The 17,603-nt window shown below is 36.0% G+C and overlaps 1 protein-coding gene and 1 pseudogene across 31 annotated transcripts in view; one reads left to right on the top strand and one right to left on the bottom strand.

The window, feature by feature from the left end:
- Positions 1–17,603, top strand: part of NRG4 (neuregulin 4) — a 201,846-nt gene that overhangs the window by 88,329 nt on the left and 95,914 nt on the right. For 4 of the 31 annotated variants that reach the window (XR_013450383.1, XR_013450382.1, XR_013450381.1 and 1 more), the window contains exon 6: positions 14,548–14,645. The exons of 26 other annotated variants lie outside the window; for them this stretch is intronic. The gene's annotated coding sequence lies outside the window, so the exon portion shown is untranslated. The remainder of the gene's footprint in view (positions 1–14,547; positions 14,646–17,603) is intronic. One more of the 31 variants, XR_013450384.1, reaches the window with a different exon arrangement.
- Positions 9,813–10,901, bottom strand: LOC118519920 (heterogeneous nuclear ribonucleoprotein H3 pseudogene; annotated as a pseudogene).

Genomic DNA, 17,603 nt, shown 5'->3' with positions numbered 1-17,603 from the left:
CCAAATAAAATTATGTGTTTGTATTTTTCCCCTCTAAACTTTCATATTCAAATGAACTTCATTAAAACAGTTAATTTTATTTCCCATGTAATAAATTGTTTGGAAATATGAAAGTAAGATATATCTGTGAGTATGTATATATGTATTTTATAGGCATGGAGACACTTGACCCAATTACAAAAAAAAAAAAAAAATAGGGGTTAAATCCATTCATTTTGGAGATAAAAGAATAATATGGAGAGTTTTGCTGATGTAAGCACAGGCTAATGTTATTACTGCCTAAATATAGCTATGCTGAGCTGTCCTGCTATTATTCAGGTGTCAACATTTCTATAATGGCCTTATGTTGTTGTTTTAAGAATTTACTGTAATTTGTAGTTTGGAATAAAAGCATGCTATTGTTTTTGAACTTCAACTGAGAACATTAACATAACAGGAAGAAAAATAGCACATTTTAGATTTCCAGTAACATTGTTCAGCTTTTTATTTACTTAAAAAATTTCTATGTAACTATCTAAATCTTTTTTTTTTAAGATTTTTAATTTATTTATTTGACACAGAGAGAGCACAAGTAGGCAGAGTAGCAGGCAGAGGGAGAGGGAGAAGCAGGCTCCCCACGGAGCAAGGAGCCCGATGTGGGGCTCGATCCCAGAACGCTGGGATCATGACCCGAGCCGAAGGCAGTTGCTTAACCAGCTGAGCCACCCAGGCGCCCCACTATCTAAATATTTTTAAAGAAATTTAAGAAAACAGTGTAATTATTATACATCTTCAAAAATTTATATGTATCTAGTATTTATAGTTAATCAAATACTCTTCCTATATATTTTTCCAGTTTTACAAATAAATTTCAGAAATCCACAGACCAGACTTTCATTAGTGTGTCTAGTTTGCATTATTCCTTTTTCCGTGTATTTATTCTTTTCCTTCTCTGACTTTCTCTATTAACACCATTCATAAAATTAGGAAAACAGCAAGCAAGTCTTTGGAATACATTATCTTATTGGATTACCCCAAGATCCCTTTTGGGTAGCTGTGAGGCTTTAAGTTTGAATAACTTATTTCAGGCTACTCTCCCTTTCTACTATCACTTGGCTACTTACCTTTGTGTACCCAGGATTTCTTTTGGAAACACATATTCTAATTTCTGTCCAAGATAAAAATGGTTGTTATCAGGGGGCCAACTGTAAAGTAGCCGATTTTATCCTTTTTGACTCTTTTTCTGTCATGATTATTTTCCTTATACTAGGCATTCACTGTTCTGTTTTAAAAATTCTTTCTGAAAACTTTCATTCACATGGACGTTTAAATAACACTGTAGCTTAATTTATGACTTTTCCCAGAGGTGTTGTCATTTTCATGTTTTCTGCAGAAAGATAATTGGAAGGTGAAGCTGACTCTCATGGCTCCAACTGTCTAGCTATTAGGAAGTCCTTTACTCGTATCTCATCAAGGCTGCCACGAAATTTGTTAGGCCTAATCCAAATGGATTTCATTAATATATCATTAGTTCTTTGTAAGATAAAAAGAATAATAATTGTTTTATTTCTTGACATTCTATTTTAAATTATTTTTTAGATTTTTTTTGTTCTAATGCAGCATACAAATGGCAGAAATTAACCAATAGAATATTGTGATTCTGAAAGACATTGCATTTTTTTTAAGATTTTATTTATTTGTTTGAGAGAGAGAGAGAGAGAGAGAGAGAGCACAAGCAGGGGGAGTGGCAGAGGGAGAGGGAGAAGCAGGCTCCCCACTTAGCAGGGAGCCCCATGTGGGGCTTGATCCCATAACGCTGGGATCACGGCCTGAGCTGAAGGCAGACGCTTAACTGACTGAGCCACCCAGGAGCCCCAAGACATTGCATTTTTATTTCATTTTATATTTTTAGTTGTTAAAGATAGGATGTTAGAAAAAAAATTCAAAAGCATGATCTTTTTCTAATAAAAGTTTGATCCAGGATAATTTGTTTTATCATGACTTTCATCTCTTTACTTTTCATACATAGTGTGTTCCTGAAAACATGTTTGAAAGTTATTGCCTGAAAGTAAAATGGTAAAGTGGTATAAGGGACCCTAGAGACCTATCAAATGTTATAGAATTCCTAAATATGATAATGTAGTTTCTGCTTCCCTTTACCTTGGCAATCCAGTTGGCAGGATTAGAATCTTCCCAGGCTCTGGAGCCTGGGTTAGCCTTCCTAATGGTATAACACTTTTTTCTTTTTTTAAGAAAATGTAAAGGTATGATATCAACAAATATAAATGAACATACCAAAGATATCATTTAACTTATTAATTAATGAGGAAACCAGTAAGATGTTACAACCAGTTCAAAGCAATAGATAAATATATAATCAGGAATTATATTATTATTATATTGCTGAAAGGAATTTACAAATACATGCAAAACTGATCAGTGTCTAAAGGGCAATAATCAATTATATTCCACCAGAAAAAATTCATTTGAATTTCAATGGGAAAGAATCATTTGTGTTAGTTTAAGTTTTCTAAAAAATACAAATTTAAAATAGCCTGAAGACAATGAGAGATGCAGACCCCTATAGAACTGGATAATCCAAAAGGGTGTATTGGACAGGACACCCAGTGATATTTTTTTTGTCCACTTTAAAGTATTTAATAATTTTTCATGATAGTCCTTCTCCCTTATAGTTATAATAATCTCAAAGAAATTATTCTTGGTATAAAAAGTGCTGGTGCAGCTTATATAGGTGAAACAAAGTTTTTAATTAAACATCTAGGTCACCTTCAATTTGCTTTTGCAAATTTGTGCCATTCAGTGTTGAACACTTGTGAAGGTTAAAAATTCTGTCTGAAAATTTTTATAAGGAATCTTGGAATGCACTTTTATAAGCTTCTATTATTTGCTATCTGGAGGCTAGGAAACCAAGCCTAAGAAAGTAACTCTACCAGATTTCACTGATACTTCTATAAATTTGGATGAGTTCCTCTTGAAGTCCCCCAAATTTGCTAAGGTTCTTGGCCTTTCAGTAAGTGACATCCTCACAACCTACCTGTAAAGCTTGAACCTGTAAGCCAGGTACCAGGCCAGTATTACCAGGTGGTTTTTGTAGAATTCGGATCTATAAGTGAACTTTAATTCTTTTTTTTTTTTTTTTTAAGATTTTATTTATTTATTTGAGAGAGAGAATGAGATAGAGAGAGAGAGCATGAGAGGGGGGAGGGTCAGAGGGCGAAGCAGGCTCCCCGCTGAGCAGGGAGCCCGATGCGGGACTCGATCCTGGGACTCCAGGATCATGACCTGAGCTGAAGGCAGTGGCTTAACCAACTGAGCCACCCAGGCGCCCAGTGAACTTTAATTCTATAGAAATGTCTTGTCAATGAGAATTATTCTCAAATATGACAGTCCAGGTAGGGGCTTGGTTGCTCAAATGATTAGCCCAGTTTTATCCTAATAATAAGGAGAATAGAGTCTTATTGGACACACGAAGGTAACAATAATGCCATTAAGAGTAATATGACTCAGTTTCTGAATTTGGGAGTCAGAGGATGCTCAATAAGAATCAGATATTTCAAAATATTTTCATTTAACAAAAGTACCATTTACTAAATTGCTGTGTGATATTGATAGGTTAAGAAAGAGAAGATTTTTTAATATCAGAAAAATAGATAACAATATTATCAATATTCTAAACAGATAACTACTCAATTTTCCTTCGTCAGTTTATTCATTCCTATGTTCCTCAGCATCTTCGGTTAGCAGTCTGCTTTTGCAAAGCTGTTTGCTTCTGAATTATAAAGAATCCTAGAAATCCTGATTCAATCCTATCATCTCAGAATATTGTAACTAAGAATCTTTTTTTTTTTTTTTTTTTTAAGTGTCAAAAATTTCTAGCGAATGGTACATTTCTTGTCCATGAGGCTCTGGGACTGTCCTTTTTGGTTTAGGACACAAACTGTGCCTTATAGCCTATAGCATTGCCTTCTGAAAAGCATCACATTAAAACAAAAACTATGTAGATGACAGATACTTAGTGGTTGTGGGTAATTTATTTTTGTAACCAATAATGTCAGAATGGAGAAAGGTAAAATTCTCTATTGGAACCTATAAGAATTTCAGTTCAGAGTTTTGATCTGTATTTGCCCTGAGATTAAAAACATATTATGTATAGCAAAGGCATTGATAAATCTCCAGGAAATTCTGGAGATTTTTGTTCAATATGTTAGTATTATAATTATTTCAATCATCTCTGTTTCTATAAGGTAAAAGGCAAAAAAAAAAAAAAAGTGTGATTTTCCAGGGTTCTCTGGGAATTCTCAAAGATAGTTTTAGATGGGTAAAAGATAAACTGAAAATTTTATTTTTTCTATATTTAGGATCTAATTTTGGTAAAGCAAAATCAAAACAGTTGCCAGAGGAGATTTGGGCACTTGATTAATATAGTTTCAAAGGTACCTGAGAAACCATACTTGGTTACCTTTTTAGTTGAAAGGGACAAAATAAAATTTACTTTGCATGTTTTGTCCATCATTATGCTTTCTCATATTCTAGACCAAACTGACCCTTACTTTAGTTATCCCTAGTTCTCTCTCATGGGTTCTGCCAGTTCAAACCACTTTTATAATAACATTAAGATGTTATTTATAACATGCTGTGTGGTTATCATTCTTTTCTTCAATGAATCAGTAACTATGTATTTTTAAAAATTTAACATTTCAATTTTCAATATAGTAAATACCAATAATTCTACCCAGGTAAACAGAAACTCTGGAGTCCTTAGTGAGGCCGAGAGTCCTTTGGTTTGGAGACCAAAAAACCTGAAAACTGCTTTCAGGTGCTTTCAAACAGAACTATTCTTTTTTCCTTGAAAAACAAAAGTGTACACAGAGTTGTATTTCTCTGTCACAGTTGTTCCTAGTATAGTCTTCTTACTCATATCAATTATAGCTTTCACCTAAGTAATTAACTTCTACTTCATAGAGAAAACCAAGGGATGGGAAGTTTAGAGCTGTCTAAAATATACAAGCAATTTAGTAGATATGCAAAACCCATGCTACACATAATACAACTTTTTACTGCCACATACCTCCCCCCCTTTTAATCTCCCATGTTGTTATTTATTACATTAATAATATTTCTAGCAAAAACAAGTAACAGGGTCAGTAATTGAATTCACATTGACAGGTTTCATTTTGATCCATTAGCCAATTTGGAAAAAAGCCATATGACTCAAAGGGATTAAATGTAAAACCTTTTCATATATATACAATGGAATAGTATTCCGCCATCAAAAAGGAATGAAATCTTGTCATTTGCAATGACATGTATAGAACTAGGGGGTATTATGCTAAGTGAAATAAGTCAGTCAGAGAAAGACAAATACCATATGATTTCACTCGTGTGGAATTTAAGAAACAAAACAGATGAAAATAGGGGAAGGAAAGGAAAAAGAAAATAACATAAATACAGACAGAGAGGCAAACCATGAGAAACTAGTCTCTTAATTCTAGGAAACAAACTGAGGATTGCTGGAGGGGAGGTGGGGTGGGTGGGGGGTGGAGTAATTGGGTGAAGGGCATTAAGGAGGGCACTTGATGTAATGAGCACTGGGTGTTTTATGCAACTGAGGAATCCCTAAATTCTACCCCTGAAACTAATAATACATTATATCTTAACTAACTTGAATTTAAATTAAAAAAAAAAAAAAAAAAGTAAAACCTTTTCTTTGCAGCATATACTATTTTTTAACACAATGGCTCTAAAACTCCAAACAGATGTCAAATGCAAACTACAACTTCCAGGACACTCATTTTAATTAAGACTATCACATGGACTTGTCTCTTACATTTTTAAAAATAATTTATACAGTTATTGAAATGTATATCATTTCAATGACCATTGGGCAGGAAAACTGAAAAGTACAGCTGTGAGAATTATACTCCACAGTAAATACTTTTGTACTTGTACTAAATTCTCATGTCACTGAGAACCTTAACCTAGTCTAAGACATTTGAGATAACTTACAACTATCACTTTTTTGGGAACATTTTTTGGTACTTCAGTCAAGTGCTGAGGGAGTTTTATTCTAAAATTAGGGCTAGAATTTAAACTTCCAATACTCCCATCCCCAGGTAACACAATTAAGAATATTCAGAAACCCTGATACCTCTTAGATCTTCAACATTTCAGAGTTATGCCTGATAAGTCACATTTGAAAAAGAATGACTAATATAGAAATTAACGGTCTTTACTGATCTTTAGGTTTTACATTTACAGTATTGTCCAGGAGAAATTAAATGAAAAATGTTATACCAATTATTTTCCAAGGTCTATTCGAGATGTCTGCTTATTAAGACTTACAGCTATCCAAAGGTAAACGATTGTCCTCTAAGATTATACTACTTCTTGTAGAGCTGATAGTAAAGTACATCAACCCAAATCTTATGAAAGCAGCACATCCTTAGCAGTAATTAATATGTAAAAAAGTATCAACATTAGTGGTTTGAATATAAAAATTTATTTTTAAGTCAAAGTATGTAACAAATAAAACCTACAGAAAGGAGAGGAGTCCAAGGTAGCGGAGGAGTAGGAGGAGACCTTAATTTCGTCTGGTCCCAGGAATTCAGCTAGATCGCTCTCAAATCATTCTGAACACCTGTGTACTCAACTGGAGATCTAAGAAAAGAATAGCTACAACACTACAAACAGAAAAGCAACCACTTTCTGCAAGAATGACAAGACGGAAAAACTCACTTCAAAAAAGAGAACAAGAGGCAGTACTGACTGCCAGGGACCTAATCAGTATGGACATAGTGAGATGTCGGAACTAGAGTTCAGAATAACGTTTATAAAGATACTAGCTGGGCTTGAAGAAAGCATAGAAGACACTAGAGAATCTCTTTCTGGAGAAATAAAAGAACTAAAATCTAACCAAGTTGAAATCAAAAAGGCCATTAATGAGAAGCAATAATAATGCTGGCTCTAACTACTAGGGTAAGTGAGACAGAAGAGAGAATCAGTGATATAGAAGACCAAACGATGGAGAATAAAGGAGCTGAGAAAAAGAGAGATAAACAACTACGGATCACAAGAGGAGAATTCAAGCGATAAAGTGAAACAATATTAGAATAATTGGAATCCCAGAAGAAGAGGAAAGAGAGGGGGGCAGAAGGTATATTGGAGCAAATTATAGTGGTGAACTTCCCTACTCTGGGGAAGGGAACAGGCATCAAAGTCCAGGAGGCACAGAGAACCCCCCCCTCCTCAAAATAAAAAACAGGTCAGCACCCCAACAAATAATAGTGAAACTTGCAAATCTTAGAGACAAAGAGAAAATCCTGAAAGCAGCTTGGGGCAAGAGGTCCGAAACCTACAACAATAGAGACATTAGTTGGCAGAAGACCTATCCACAGAGACCTGGCAGGCCAGAAAGTACTGGTATGATATATTCAGGGTGCTAAATGAGAAAAATATGCAGCCAAGAGTACTTTATCCAGCTAGGATGTCATTCAAAAAAGGAGTGATAAAAATCTTCCACGACAAACAGAAACTTAAAGAATTTGCGATCACCAAACCAGCCCTGCAAGAAGTATTAAAAGGGATCCTCTAAGCAAAGAGAGAGCTCAAAGTAACATATACCAGAAAGGAACAGACACAATAACAGAAACAGTGACTTTAGAGGTAATACAATGGCACTAAATTCATATCTTTCAATAGTTACTCTGAGCGTAAATGGGCTAAATGCCCCAATCAAAAAACACAGGGTATCAGATTGGATAAAAAAGCAAGACCCATCAGTATGCTGTCTGCAAGAGACTCATTTTAGACCCCAAAACACCTCCAGATTCAAAGTGAGGGGGTGGAAAACCGTTTATCATGCTAATCTACATCAAAAGAAAGCTGGGGTGCCAATCCTTATATCAGACAAATTTGATTTTAAAACAAAGACTATAATAAGAGATGAGGAAGGACACTATGTCATACTTAAAGGGTCAATCCAACAAGAAGATCTAACAGTTGTAAATATTTATGCCCCTAACATGGGAGTAGCCAAATATATAAGCCAATTAATAACAAAATCAAAGAAACACGTCAGTAATAATACAATAATAGATGTGGATGGAACTAGAGGGTATTATGCTAAGCAAAATAAGTCAATCAGAGAAAGACAGTTATCATATGATCTTACTGATATGTGGAATTTGAGAAGGCAGAGGATCATAGGGGAAAAATGAAACAAGGTGAAACCAGAGAGGGAGACAAACCATAAGAGACTCTTTTTATATATATATTTTTATTTTATTATGTTATGTTAGTCACCATGCAATACATCATTAGTTTTTGATATAGTGATCCATGATTCATTGTTTTCGTATAACACCCAGTGCTAACTAAAATCTATATGTGCCTGCCTTAATACCCATCACTGAGCTAACCCATCCTCTCACCCCCCTCATAAAGACTCTTAATCTCAGGAAACAAACAGGTTTGCTGGAGTCGAGGGGGGTGGGAGGGATGGGGTGGCTGGGTTATGGACATTGGGATGCATATGTGCTATGGTGAGTGCTATGAATTGTGTAAGACTGATGAATCACAGACCTGTATCCCTGAAGCAAATAATACATTATATGTTAATAAAAGAAAAATGTGCAGAAAACATGAACAGACATTTCTGCAAAGAAGACATCCAAATGACCAACAGGCACATGAAAAAGTGCTCAACATCACTCAGCATCAGGGAAATACAAATAAAAATCACAATGAGATACCACCTCACACCAGTCAGAATGGCTAAAATTAAAGGTCAGGAAATGACAGATGTTGGTGAGAATGTGGAGAAAGGGGAACCCTCTTACACTGTTGGTGGGAATGCAAGGATGTGCAGCCACTCTGGAAAACAATATGGAAGTTCCTCAGAAAGTTGAAATAGAGCTACCCTACGACACAGCAATTGCACTACTAGGTATTTACCTGAAAGATACAAATGTAGTGATCTGATGGCGCACCTGCACCCCAATGTTCATAGCAGCTTGTCCACAATGGCCAGACTGTGGAAAGAGCCCAGATGTCCATCAACAGATGAATGGATAAAGAGTTGGTATATATATACAATGGAATATTATGCAACCATCAAAAAAATGAAATCTTGCCATTTGCAATGACATGAGTGGAACTAGAGGGTATTATGCTAAGTGAAATAAGTTAATCAGAGAAAGACAATTATCATATGATCTCACTGATATGCGGAATTTAAGAAACAATACAGAGGATCATAGTGGAAGAAAGGAAAAAATAAAACAAGATGAAACCAGAGAGGTAGACAAACCATAAGAAACTCTTAATCATAGGACACAAACTGAGGGTTGCTGGAGGGGTGGGGAGGTGGAGAGATAGGGTAACTGGGTGATGACATTAAGGAGGGCATGCAATGGAATGAGCACTGGGTATTTCTGTACCTCTGAAAACAACAATACATTATATGTTAATTGAATTTAAATAAAAAATTTTTTTAAAAAACCTACAGAAAGCAAATTTTCCCATCACAATCTATTGCTTTACAAAATACTATTTTGAAAATACATTCCTTCAGGGGCGCCCGCGTGGCTCAGTCAGTTAAGCAGCTGCCTTCGGCTCAGGTCATGATCCCAGTGTCCTGGGATCGAGACCCACATGGGGGTCCCTGCTCAGTGGAGAGTCTGCTTCTCCCTCTCCCTCTGCCTGCCTGCTGCTCCCCCTGTTTGTGTTCTCTCTTTCACTATCTCTCTATCTTTGTCAAATAAATAAATAAAATCTTAAAAAAAAAACGCATTCCTTCAGTCATTATAGAGTTCCTAAAATACAAAAGAAATTAAATTTGTAAGAAATTCTAGTAGACCAGACAGTGTTGTCAGGACTTCTATGTTGGTGGTTATGCTTTGATACATTCCGTGCCATCTACCTCCACTCATGCCACCTTGCTCATAGTAATCTCCACTCCCTCCACCACCATGGCCATAACTACCCAAGCCACCTTGAGTACCATATCCCCCATTGTAATTGTTACATATTCCCATTCTTCGAACAGATCCATAACCTCCCTGATTATCCATTCCTTCTCTGCCATAGCCTCCCATTCCAGAACCTTCCTTTCCAGACCTGCCTCCAGGAGAATTCAAGAAAAGTTCAATGTATCAATGTTGCATGTTATTCTTATCTTTAGACATGGCGGCTACAGCATATTCATGTGTCACAAATTCTGTGTCTCCTTCTGTTGCTCTGCCATCAGCTGCCATATCGGTATGCACTTGTATTGGATTTAGTGCTGAGAAGAAATTCGCAATGTCATTTTCAGCTGCATGAATAGGTGATCCTCTCATAGATACAAAATGACCACCATCACCAGCTCTGCCATAGCCATGTCCTCCCATACCTCTTCCATCTCTCACTCTGTCATCAAAGCCGTCATTTCTATAGCCATAATTATTATAGCCACCATAGTCACCAAAACCTCCATAACTGCCATCATATCCATCCCCTCCTGGTGGCATTCTGTCATACAGAGCCCAACTCTATAATACCCCCCTTTTCCTCCTATTGGTCTATCTTATGGTCCTGATGGCTAGCCCAGCAATCTTCTTGGTGGATCATAAAATCCTTGATTTCATTCCTGGCATTTCTGAAGATCTCAATATACCTGTGCCCTATTCTTTCCTTGTGTTTCCCTAGAGCATTTTCTGCTGTCTCCTTTGAAGCAAATTGCAGGAAGGCCTCCTTGTGCTTCTCTCCTGATAGTCCATCCTCAGTGTTACTCCATTTGGCATGATTTTCAACCATTGAAAGAACTGAACTTTTTCTTCTTTGCTGCAACCAAATGGCAGTCCAAGTTGTACCGTCCCATCACTAGCATGATTTGGACTATTATGTATCATGACCCAGTCCATCTCAGTCATGTTTGATTTAAATGTCTGTCAGGCAACAGTAGCACCGACTCCAGTGCTTGCAGGGTCCGGTCGTGAAGAGGAATAAGTGGCTCTTCTCATGGAGCACTGGCACAACATTTATCCCAACCATTTCCATTGGTGGCCCACGTGCATCCTTTATGTGACTTCTTAAAATTATAAAAATAAGTATGTTCATTAATATGATCCAAAGTTATAACCTTAAGCAAAAGTAGCTTAGGGGCACCTGAGTGGCTCAGTCGTTAAAGAGTCCTGGGATCAAGCCCCTCATCGGGCTCCCTGCTCGGCGGGAAGCCTGCTTCTCCCTCTCCCACTCCCCCTGCTTGTGTTCCTGCTCTCGCTGTGTCTCTCCATCAAATAAATAAATAAAATCTTAAAAAAAACAAAAACAAAAAAGTAGCTTAAAGATTAAGGGCTTAATGGATATTATTTAATTCAATTTAATATCAGTCTAAGGCTTTAAGAAACCTTGGATATGATCTACTATAAAATGTAAATACTATAAAACAATTATGATTGAAATAAGATATTTGTCAGATCAGTTATTCAACTCAGTTGAACACAGTTTTATGTTTTTCCTAGATTTTAATAATGTGCAGGAGTACTATTAACTTATTTAATCAGTAAACCTGTATTAAGTTTAGGGAAAACAAACCCTAGTAGAATAAAATGTATTTAAAATTATATTTAACAGTGATAAAAAACATAGCTGTTTTTATTAAGCCGAAGTCCTAAGTTAGTTTTGTTTACCACAAATTTACTAATATGAACTTGGATTCTTCAAATATTTTTTATTGTCACTGAAAGTAATTTTTTATAAGTTTAGCACATTAAAATCATCAGAGGTTCACTTTCCTATTCTGGGAATTTTAGGAATATTGAATTTGTATAAGAGCTTATTTATCTCTCTAAGTCAATTTGAACAGAACTTTAAGAGACTCTGGAGACAGGAAGACATTTCATACTCACTGAATGAGAGGTAAAGACCTTTCTATGTGATAGAAATGGAGAGAACTTATATCTTCAGATCTATAACTTTGGCAAGGTCAAGAGTAAACAGAAACATAAAATTTTACTCATAAATAACAAAGAGATATTCTCCTTCCCAGGGCATATGAAATTTTTAATTGATTTGAACTTAAAAATAAAATTTTAATAAAAGTCCAACAAACCAGATGCCCTGTCATCTTTCACCTGATAGAGAATAGATCCCTGTCATCCATTTACAGAGATCATCAGATTATGAAACTCTCAAACCAAATTACTCATCAGTGTTCTCACTAATGGAAAATAATTTAACAGTAGTAAGTGAACCACCACCACCACCACCACAACAAAACCATAAAATTAGTAAATAAAGGAAAAAGCTAGAGAAACAGGGAGCCCGTAAATTTTAAGTTCTATTCTTGCTTGGAATTCACCTCTGGGACCAGGAAAAGACATGCCTGGGCTTTAGCTGTGTAGGAGGTGCACTTCTCTGGCAACTTTATCTATCTAGCTCTGTTAGATGACTCCATCTCAGTGGAGGACCTTCAAAACTGGTAAAAAATAAATTTTTATAGAAGGAAATATGATTTCCTTACAAATATAAAATTAATACATATCAAAGATATACTTAATTAATTAATGAGGGAACAGTAAGATGTTACAACTGACTCAGAGAATTCAAACAACACACACAGGTGATCAGACATGTTGAAGTGAATTTGCAAATAGATATAGGTTAATATGCACAGGGCAATGTGCTGTATTATTTGGATAAATTTAATTTGCATTAGAGTAAGTTCTAAACAATATACAAAGTTGTAAAATAACTCAAATACAGTGAAAAGCACAGGCCCCTATCGAATCAGGTAACCCAAGAAGGTACATTAGACTGGGCACCTAGTAGTCTTTTTTCTTGTCTATTTCAGTCTTTCCCTAGAGAACAATCCAGGCAGCAGCCCTTTCTAGCTTTTGTCCTCTTGGCCAGTTTAGACAAATGTTACCAGCCCCTAATCTTTCAACCACCCATCTAGAACCTTCTAGATTCTTGGAGCAAGGTTAGGGGAATAGGGTTTGTTTGCACCTATCTTTGCTTCACTAGCTGGATGAGGCCTTTACTTGCTGCTTCACTTTCCTCCATCCATCTTGTAATCACCTTGGAGCCAAAATGCATAGTGTGGAGGTGGAGCTTTGTGATAGAAGGTTTAACTTGGCAAAGGGATATTTGTTGGAATAGTTACCCGGAGTGACTTAGTAAACTCTGATTCCCTGAGCCTGATCACCAGGATTTTCCCAGAGGGGCATTCCGAGAAGTATCTGCCTACACAGCCACAAGCTCAGACCAGGGAAGGTCTCCGCTGCCTTGACTGAGGCCAAGTTCCATCCCCTATCCACAGAGTAGCATTCCCACTGTTGGATAGGTGGAGTCATCATTTGTCAGGTGATAAAAGACTGAATGCTATTTGAGAGGCTGTTTAAGGAGTACAAATGTGGGTAATGTGCAAAAGGATAATTATTCAAAAGTAAAATGATTGAAGTTTGACGATTACTTACAATTGGAAAATGCAAGAAAACCAACATTTATGGTGCTTCTTCATTTGGCATGTTGCCTCATTTAATTATATATTTTATTTGTGTCTGTCAGCAGTTTAGCTGGGCCTCACTATATGTTTTATAAAACTCAGTTACCGAAAGGAATTGTCTGGATTTTATGAGTCATTTTATTAACCACAGGAAATTTTAAAGTTTTTTTAAGGTCATTTGGTTATAAGATAGGGTGAGTCTTGGCACTCTTTATAGATAAGACTTCTGTCTTTTCATCTCTAAATTTACTGGAGGGTTGTGGTTCAAAGAAAAAAAGTTCAAATGCTACTGTGATATTAATCACAGCAAAGCCCTCTTTAACTTTTGGCCATATACTTTGTTAAACATCAGAATTTAGACTAATCTTTAGAACACTGTTACAAAGAGGAAATAACATCTTTGAAGCTTATAATAGAAGAACATTTGCAAATGCATAAAACAACTGCTCTATTTAGCTATGCATTTTTTTAACACTTTTCATAGTAATAACCTTACTTCTGATAAAGATTGTTCATTAGTATTCTCCGCAGAAACAATTGATACATCTTTCTTGACTTTACCATGCTTAGAAGAAAACTTGTAAGAGGATAAATCCTGAAACTTCACATTTTTTCAGAGCAGACTCTATGCTTATCAAACATGGTGGGATATGGTTATGAAACAGTGGAAACATTCCTTCTCTCTTAGGTCTGCTTGTCGTCTAAGTTTGTCTTACTGATTTGTGTCATTTGTCCAAGAGTAGAAAAGACTCTTCAGAATTAACTTGAGTTAGCTTATTGCTGTTCTAGGAAGCAGAGTGCCAATGAAAGACAATATATATCCTTCTTTAAAGCTCCTTCATTTTCTTATTTGTTGCATAATGAAGTTATATCAGATTATGCATTTGCTTCTGAATTTTCATTACCCTTTTAGTGTCTTTATCATCCACCATTTCCATTGGAAGGCAGCTGAAAAATATCCCAGTTTCTCGTCAGTAAGATTTTATTTTTAACATAGGAAGACCATGCAAAGTGACAATTGTGACTTTTGCCCAGCTCTAATACTTAACTTTTTTTGTCAGGAAGTGAACTGATGCTGGCTTCTCTTTGTCTTATTCCAAGTTGGGGCATGAGATTTTTCCCTGCGCTAGAAGGTTGTTGAGACCTGAAGCCTGGGAAGGTAAGATCCCAGCATGAATACTATCCATTTAGAACTGTGGTTTAGTTGAGTGTCTGGTGATTTAAGAGCATAAGTCTTTCCAGCTGTTCCCAGTTTATAATCTCACTATTTGTTCACACGCTTCCTTTATTCATTGTGCTTTAGCTTATTTCAGTAAATATAATGTTTCAAAATTTCAATGGTTTACTTAAGCTAAAAAAATTATAGCTTTTCACAATAAAACTATAATAATACTCTATAAAATAAAAAAATGTGAATTATTCTTCATGCAATGTTTTAGCCATTTATATTCAGATATAATCTGTAGTCCATTTCAGCATATGAATTATCTGGTTATAGTCAATCTTGAAAGAATCTAATAGATTTTGCTTTTAACTTAGATTATACTTACACATTTGAAATGTAGTAATTATTGGTATTTTATGGTGCTAATAATCATATAAATATGACAATAAAACACAATTTTTGCAGGATTGAATATTAGTGTTAAGAATCTAGTAAATGCTTAGTGAAGTTACATTTATGGGACTAGCTAATAAAAGAGGGAAGGGTCATGAATCAGTCTTCCTTAACAGTTCTTTCTTCTAAAAATCTTGTAGGAGCTTTGTAGGATGTTGGCATGTTTGTGTATTGTTACATGTCCTAGACTACTAAAGAGATCCAAGCTCATGTTATCAGTTCATGTTTCTTGAACATTCTGTTTTAATTTTGTTTTGTTTTTTACCATTTTCATGGGTTTCAGATTGAACTTTGATTACTACAGAGTATTGGTTAAGTGTAAGTCAATTTTGGCATGTGCCAATATTGTATTTCTGCTTTCCAGAATAGATTATTCCAAGTAAAGTGATGTTGACATTGAGCCTCCATTTGGTTAGTGAACTCTTCTATAATATAAACTTGTTTCCGAGAAATATAATAATAATAATAAACATAAACATTTATTGGTCGCCATGCTCTTAGCCTTTTCTGGTTATAATTTTTCTTAGGCATCATATTCTCTATAGTCTGATATGGGATGTAAACATGGCCTTTATAAAGTCACTAATTTCAGTTTCACTTGTATAGTGTGTTTCACCATTCAGAGCACTTTTAGACATTGTTTGATTCTGATAATAACCCTATGAAATAGCTAAAGCAGGTGTTGTTATTTTTATTTTACAGAGTCTTAGAGAGTTTAAGTGACTTGCCCAAGGTCACACAGCCAACAAGCACAAGTGTCAAGAAATCAGTTTTTTCTACTTCACAGTTGAATACCCTTCCTTCCTTCCTTCCTTCCTTCCGATTTTATTTATTTGTTTGACAGAGAGAGAGAGAGCACAAGCAGGGGGAGCGGCAGGCAGAGGGAGAGGGAGAAGAAGACTCCCCGCAGAGCAGGGAGCCTGATGTGGGGCTGGATCCCAGGACCCTGGGATCATGACCTGAGCCGAAGGCAGTCACTTAACTGACTGAGCCACCAGGTGCCCCTACTCTTTCTTGAAGCTAAATGCCCTGTATTTGTTTACATGATTAGAAACTTGGTTCTTTTATCATGATAAAGGTCTCAAATGTGTAAAAACTTACCTTAAATGCCATAGAATCTAATGAATTTATTTCATGTCCAGTGTACTAAACATAGCCTCTGTGGTTAGGGACAGATTATTGGTGATATTCAGCCAGAAAACCAATACATATGGCATGGATTCTGAGTTTGGGAATTTCTCACCTAGCTGAGCATTTATGTCTATTCCAGCATTCATCTTTCGATTCCAGGAGAATGTACATGATCCTTAGGGCTTGGTGTTCCCCTCATCAGGTATCACAACTCTTTGCTACTTGGTGGTCTGTGTAGAAGTGAGGTCTAGAAATAATTTAGCAAGACAGTTGCATAAAGATTGAGGGCTACTTAGTTACATGTAAAATGCTGGTGCAACACCTTACCTTTCAATTTGCTTCAACTAGTAATACCAGTTGCCTGTCTGATCTTAATTCTCCCTATTTATCCATAAAGTCATTGATTAACTGTGTTGGCCTGAAATTTGATATTTATGTTGTAACTGAGGTTGTAACATTTTCATAAATGAGCTCAAGCTTTAAAAGTGGAATCCAGAGGTGCCTGGCTGGCTCAGTTGGAAGAGCAACTCGGGGTTGTGAGTTTGAGCCTCACACTGGGTGTAGAGATTACTTAAAAAAAATTAAAAATATCTTAAAAAAGAAAGTTGGATCATTGGTGGGCTGTTTACTTTTTTGCATGATAAATATCTAAATATTTTAAATTAATTTTTAAGTCAACCATTCCTACTTCTTTAACATAATATTTAAATTTCTCTTTGCTTTTCTCTAAATTCTAACTAGTTAAAAAATAACAAGGGTTGTTTTTCCTTGACATTACTTTATTTAAAGATAGCATCATGTTTTTACTTTCCCACAAGAGTATGTATTTCCTTTGTCCTGCTGTAAGATAACAAAATGACATTCTAGTGTTGGTTTCCTTTATATTCCTTTTTTTGTTTGCTAACAAGCTGATTTGACTACTAAGTTTATATTTATACCATTCCCTTGACTCCTTCCAACTCAAAGTATTTACTGCCCAGGTAAAACATTTATAGTTAGTTGCATCGGGTAGTTTGTATCTTCTCCTTGAAGTTCAATCGTACCTAAAGTTGAACAACTTTAAGAAATTTAAGTAAGGGGGGGAGCAAGATGGCGGAGGAGTAGAAGACCTGGATTTCATCTGGTCTCAGGAATTCAGCTGGATAGGGATCAAACCATTCTGAACAACTACAAACTCAACAGGAGATCGAAGAAAAGAATAGCAACAACTCTCTGAACAGAAAAGCGACCACTTTCTGGAAGGTAGGACGTGTGGAGAAGTGAATCTGAGGCGATATTTGGGAGGATAGACGGCAGGGGAGGGGCCTCCGTCGGCCGCTTCTGGCAAGTGATAGAGCCACGGAGCACAAAATCGGAACTTTTAGAAGT

Source organism: Halichoerus grypus, chromosome 8 (assembly GCF_964656455.1).
Source record: "Halichoerus grypus chromosome 8, mHalGry1.hap1.1, whole genome shotgun sequence".
NCBI lineage: Eukaryota > Metazoa > Chordata > Mammalia > Carnivora > Phocidae > Halichoerus > Halichoerus grypus.
The sequence above is the reverse complement of the archived record's forward strand: the minus strand, read 5'-3'. Positions and strand labels throughout refer to the sequence as shown.